The sequence below is a fragment of the Atta colombica genome, unplaced genomic scaffold (genome assembly GCF_001594045.1).
Source record: "Atta colombica isolate Treedump-2 unplaced genomic scaffold, Acol1.0 scaffold185, whole genome shotgun sequence".
NCBI classification, from domain to species: Eukaryota; Metazoa; Arthropoda; class Insecta; order Hymenoptera; family Formicidae; genus Atta; species Atta colombica.
In genome coordinates this window covers 4,422-10,709 of record NW_017259277.1, presented here as the reverse complement: position 1 = coordinate 10,709, position 6,288 = coordinate 4,422, and the positions used below count along the sequence as shown (strand labels likewise).

The following is a 6,288-nucleotide window of genomic DNA, read 5'->3' as shown; positions in this document are numbered from 1 at the left end:
ATATATATACATATATATATAACTTAATAATACTCGATTTTTATTTAAAACTGTGATTTTAATGTCATCCAAATTTGATTATCAATACAGATGATAATGGTAAAGAAAAACATTATCTCGTGGCAATATTCAAAGTGTCCGATTGATGTTCAGAATTACCTTGCACATTATCATCATTGGAGGTAATATATAGGGTGTCCCCGAATATTTTAGTCAGATTTTGAAATTTTATAAGAAATTTATAAGAAATTTAATTCTGAACAAAAAGTTTCCTGTAAACAGGAATAAAAAGATACTTCTTTAAAAAGTTAGCACTCTCTGAATTCATAATTATTTTATATTATATTATTTTTATAAATATCAGAGAAAGGATGCGTTTTTTAACAAAACAAAACAACTATTAAAACAAAAGTTGTAGAAAATTAAATCTTTCAAATATGAAATCAAAGTAGTGTGTTTTACAGATTTTGAGATAATTAGTTTCAAATATACAAAAAAGTTTTCTCAGCTGTCGACACTAGAGTTTTTTTAAAGATATTCTTCATTAAAAAGCGATTTTATTAAAACCATATAATGTATACACAATAGTAGGAGTTAAAATCTATAACGGTCGAAGCTGGATGTGCACTGCATGTCCATTTTGAATTTTCATTACTCATGAAGTTTTAGAAAATCATTTTGCATGAAATTTCTGAATTTTCATGTGTTTCTCTTTGCTCTGGCCATTTTGAATTTTATAATTCTATCTTCAGATTCGTAATCAACGATCTCAAAAACCTTATAATGATTTTCAAGCCGATTTGTCAAGTTTTCGCATTTTGATCAAAGATATGAAATCATTCGTGACCTTTGCGGATTTTAAGATTTCTGGATCTCTTTATTTACAAATGACATGCAAGAAATTTCAACGTGTCATTTCTCTTTATGACTTCATGCACAATTTTATGTGACTGCAGCAACTATTTAGAAGCTTAATAAAAACTAACTTTATATAGTGCTTTGAAAAACTCTCAAAATCAGTTATAAAGTTGGAAAATAACGCGTTACTTGTACTACCATTACTTTTTTCGTTACTTTTTTTGGGTAACGATCGTTACTTTTTTCTATCTTTAACAATAACGTCGTTAAATATACACATATATATATATTTTTTTTTTGCAGTAAAACGATTCAATCTTTTTATCGTTATTTTAATTTTTATTGGATGGATTGGATTGGATCATATTTTGATATTGCTGACGCTGAAAAATGTTTCATTTTTGTGTCTCTAGAAGTGTACTTCTAATTACTCAAATTATCATTGTTATAATATAATGGCGAAATACTTAAAATATTTTTAAATGTGTAAATATACAAATATATATTTACAATTTAATATTGTATTATGTATAAGGTTATTATTTACAATAAACACAACTATAAAACGTTTACTTTCTCATTTTTATTTCCTAAAAATATTTTATATTGTAAATATATCTTAGATTGCATTCCGTAGTTACTATTAGTTGAAAATCTCTAATTCACATTACATACGTACTACGGATTTTCAGTACCGAAAATGAATCTTGAAATACATTCTTAATGACATTAAAGTTTAAAAGCAATATTTAATTTAAGTTTGACAATTGTGGAATTTAGCTTTCGATGATTGTTTCTGCCAGATTCGTTTTGTTTTTTGTATAAAAACGTGTCGAATAAGTCTAATTTTATCAACATCATATGTGAGAAAGCTAACTCAAAAATTCCTTGAAAAGTAATGAAAAAGTAACGATTCATTACTTTTTCAATTAACGCGTTATTTCTTAAAATGAGTAATTAGCAACAGTAACGAGATATTTTTAACAAAAAGTAACTCTAACGATAACGCATTATTTTTTTAAGGTAACATTCCCAACTCTGATTATAAGAATATACAAAAATGATATTCGTTAAAAAATTTCAGTGATTTTTATCTGATTTCCACTCAGGATTTGACAAGGTAAGCCTACCAGGTTTTGTTAGGTTGAATTATTAAAAAAACTCAAAATGAAATGCCGATATGCTTAGAGCCGAAATTGCATTATTGAAGCGCGATTGCTGATAGAACTCAAAATAGAAGACGTTTTCGACATTCAAGGAATTTTTTTATAGAGAAATTTTCAAAAATTTCGATTCTTTCAAAACTAAAAAATTTCAAACTGGCAGTTTTTGTTTTATAAATCGTAAAGTAAATAAAAAACTAAAATTTTTGTTTTGAAACATTTATATGAAATTATTAAAAGCTATGTATCATTTTTCTTTCAATTATTTATTAAATTATACAATACAAAATTTTATGATTTCTTAAAAATATATTATAATATATTCTTAAAAAAATTCACAAAAAATATATTATACATAACAAATATTTTGAGATCACATGTTAAAGATTTTTTTTCAATTTTTAGAAAATTAAAAAAAATTTGATTTAATTAATTTTTAGATTTAATTTTCATCTTTCTTCAAATATTAAATCTAATAAATGTAAAATTAATGTATTAATGTATTAATGTATTAAATATATTATTTATCATGTATTTTTTTGAGTTTATTAAAAAATTTATACGTAACATTTTAAGATCTAACACGTGATGAAACTATTTTTTATAAAAAAAATGAATTGAATAAAAAATAATCGGGTTCAAATACTGATCGGCTCGATTTGGTATAAAATGTTTTTTATACAGATATATGTGTGTGTGTATATTATATTAATTAATGAATTAAGTTAAATAAATTAAATTGAAATTAATTCATTAATTATTTATTATATTGAATAGCAAATCTTGCTAATCATTAATGGACTGTAAAGAATAAAAATGCATAAAACCCGGAAAAATCTATTACAATCTATGGAGCGAATCTTGCTAATCATTAATAAACTATAAAAAATAAAAATGCATAAAATCTATTAAAATCCGAAAAAACCCGGGTTTTTAAAAAAAAAACTTCTCTGTGTTGTTTTTTTTTAATTCGAGTTATTTCAAACCCTGTCTCCACTATCAAAGTCACACCAATATTATCTATCTAATTCTCTATTTAAAACCTTACAATTTTTGTAAGGAACATTTCTTTTTTGGAAATGCTTATATTCTATATAAATTTAAAGAAATATTTTTTCTAGATATGTGTATATTATGTACTATATATATATCCAAGATGGCCTATCGAAAAAATAGATTGAACAACTCCTACAAAAATGATTTTTCGAAAAAACGCAAAAACAAATCAATTTGTATTAGGAAGGGGATCTTTTGTAATTCTTACCCTTAACTCTCTAAATGTCAATACCTAAAAAATTTCAAATGAGTAGAAGGGTCAAATAATACATTATTAGAAAGTCTTCCAGTTCTCTACATTCCTACGTTTGATTTTTTAAATTCGATCAATTGGTTTAGAAGATTTGGAGTGTAAATCTAAAAGAAATAAATCTTCATATCTTCAAACTTTCTTCTTTATATCTATCTAATCAGTCCATTAATAAGTTACAAGAAATATCCAAATATGTATCATGTAATTTAGCATAGTAATTGTTCAAAATATTGATAGATTTCCATACAATAACAGCAACAGTTTCTGCTCGAAACGTCGTCGTACATTCTGCAGCATTTGTGAATTTGATGGCATTCGTCGATATGTTGATATAAATCTTCTAAAAAGAAGCTGGTAGTGTTGCATAAATTTTACTTTTTTAAGTAATCTCACAAAAAAAAATCTAATGATGACAAATCTCCAAGAAGGTCATTCAATAGCGCCTCTCCTTCCAATCCAATGACTTGGAAAAGTTTTATCCGAATATTCCGAATAAGCCGTGCATAATGTGAAAGCTCCGTTCTGTTGGAATACTAATTGATCTTCGAGATAATGCTTATCATTCTCGATAATATCAGTTAAAGTTGGATTAATGATGTCTTCTAACAATTCCAAATATATATCCCCATTCAAATTATGAAGTAGAAAAAAGAATTCAATAAGACGATTGCCAAAAATACCAGCTCAAACATTTAATTTTTGTGAGTGTTGGATATGGACTTCGTAAAATCCTCAGAATAGAATCTGCCTAATAACAACAATTATAGCAATTTATTATATTATTGAAAAAAGAACATTTGTTGGAAAAACAAATATTAAAAAGAAAATTTGGATTATTAGCCACCCGTTCACTTATGACTTCACAAGATTACAAACAACAATCAAAATCATCTTAAGTTTAGTATTAAGTTCCTGTAACAACTTAATTTTATATGGATGGAATTTGTGGTGTTTCAAAATTCATTGAATACTAGTTTGACTAACACCACATACAGCAGTCAATTGTCTCGTACTCCATGTAGGATCGATAGCAGTATGCTATCGTTTACTTAGAACGCCATTTCGTACAGAATTTTCAGCATTTCTTTTTTTATTGATCACGCATCTAATCTCTTTAAATTTTGCCACTAATCACTCCAAAACATACTTGCGATTAACATGCTTATTTGTATGTCCTTGATTGAATAAAGGAAGGTCCCGTTAGTGCATGATGCGATAGCACACATCCACAAACATCGGCCAGTTTTCTAGTAACTTTTCACTGCTTTACCAATGAGAATATTTTATTTTAAATTAGCCAACGATGTGGAACTCCTCCATTAAATATAGCAGGGAACGGAAATTATTTTTTAAAAGTAACAAGTTACTTGTTATTAAATAAAAAAGTAACAAATTATTGTTATTAATTACCGATTTTTAAAAGTAATTCGTTACAATTCTTTGTGCAAGAAAAAATTCAGTACCAACTTCACAACGCGAAACAAATCGATGTATTCATAGTGGATTCTTACATTTAAGATTGCTTAAGTACAATCTTAAGATGTCGTAAGCCAATCCGAAGACTGTATTAATATTTTATGACATTATATTTAAGACAGTTTTAAAATAAAAATGGACTATGAATACCGCGTTTCACAGTTGTAGATCTTGAATCAGACAAAGAGGACGGAGATTTAAAGAGAGACTGCACCATGTTATCCCATCTCATAGAAATATTCCGGAGCAAAGTGGGGTGAATAGAGATCTCTTGTCCTCTGAATTTCAACAGAGCAACTTGGAAAAGGCAGTTCGCGTGTTATTCGGTATGACTGTAATGTTGCGAAGTATGAAGACTTTATTGTAAAGATAATCAAATTGGTTCGAAATACAGAACTGCGGAGTAAGGAAGTACAGAACTGCGAAGTTGATTTTTACATGACTATCGTTGAAAAACGAGAGAACCTGGCACAAGTTTATATTTCAGAGTGTTCGTAAAAGTTCGTTATACATTCAAATGGAAAAAGATTCATTGTTACAATACTAGTGTAATATTCAAAGACTTTTAATAAACTGTTTGTGAATTCGAAACTGTAACTATCATTAGCTACTAAAACGAAATTATTCTTTGAAGTTCATCTCTATCCTGTATCAAAAAATCCTAGATATTTAGATAGATATTTCTCTAAATATCTTGGAGAAAAAATTACAGCACATTTATTATTTCCAAAGAAAAGTGCCATCATTTCAACCCTTTCTGCAATCGAGTAAACTATAATGAAATTCATTTGTCGCACATTCTACTAAGTAGATACTGTTATGGTCTTGCTTAAAGACATTGAAAAAAGCCTATGGTTGTTAATAGTAGATTCTTAATATCAAGAATACAAAAGAAAAATCAAACAGGAGCACAGTAGAAATAATGATCAAAATTCATAACACTTTGAATATCTATAGACATACCTTGTTACTAAAGTCAGAATCTCTATTATTGTATGGAAATCGATTATCAACATTTCAAACAATTATTACGTTAAATTATATACGGTACGTACACATTCCTTGTAACTTATTAATGGACTGATTCAATAGATAAAGAAAAAGTTTGAAGATATGAAGATTTGTTTTACATTTCACTCTGTATCTTTTGAAAGATACAGAGTGAAATGTACGATGAATTGATCGAATTTAAAAAATCAAATATAGGAATGTAGGAAATTGAAAGACTTTTCTAATGATGTATCACTCCTCATATTTGAAATTTTTTAGGGATTAACACTTTCACTTAGGGAGTTGAAGTTGTAGGAGTGTAAGAATTGTATATTAAAAGATGTCTTCCCCCCAACATAAATTGACCCGTTTTTTCTTGAAAAATTATTTTTGTAAGAGTTATTCAGTTTTGTTTTCAGTTTTGTTTTGTTTCCAATGGGTCACCTTATATGTATGTGTATATGTATATGTATATATATATATATATATATA

At 27.0% G+C, this 6,288-nt stretch overlaps 1 protein-coding gene across 1 annotated transcript in view; it reads right to left on the bottom strand.

The window, feature by feature from the left end:
* The window catches only part of LOC108686478, an 11,496-nt gene that overhangs the window by 1,001 nt on the left and 4,207 nt on the right, over window positions 1-6,288 (bottom strand). The gene's annotated exons all lie outside the window — the stretch shown is intronic.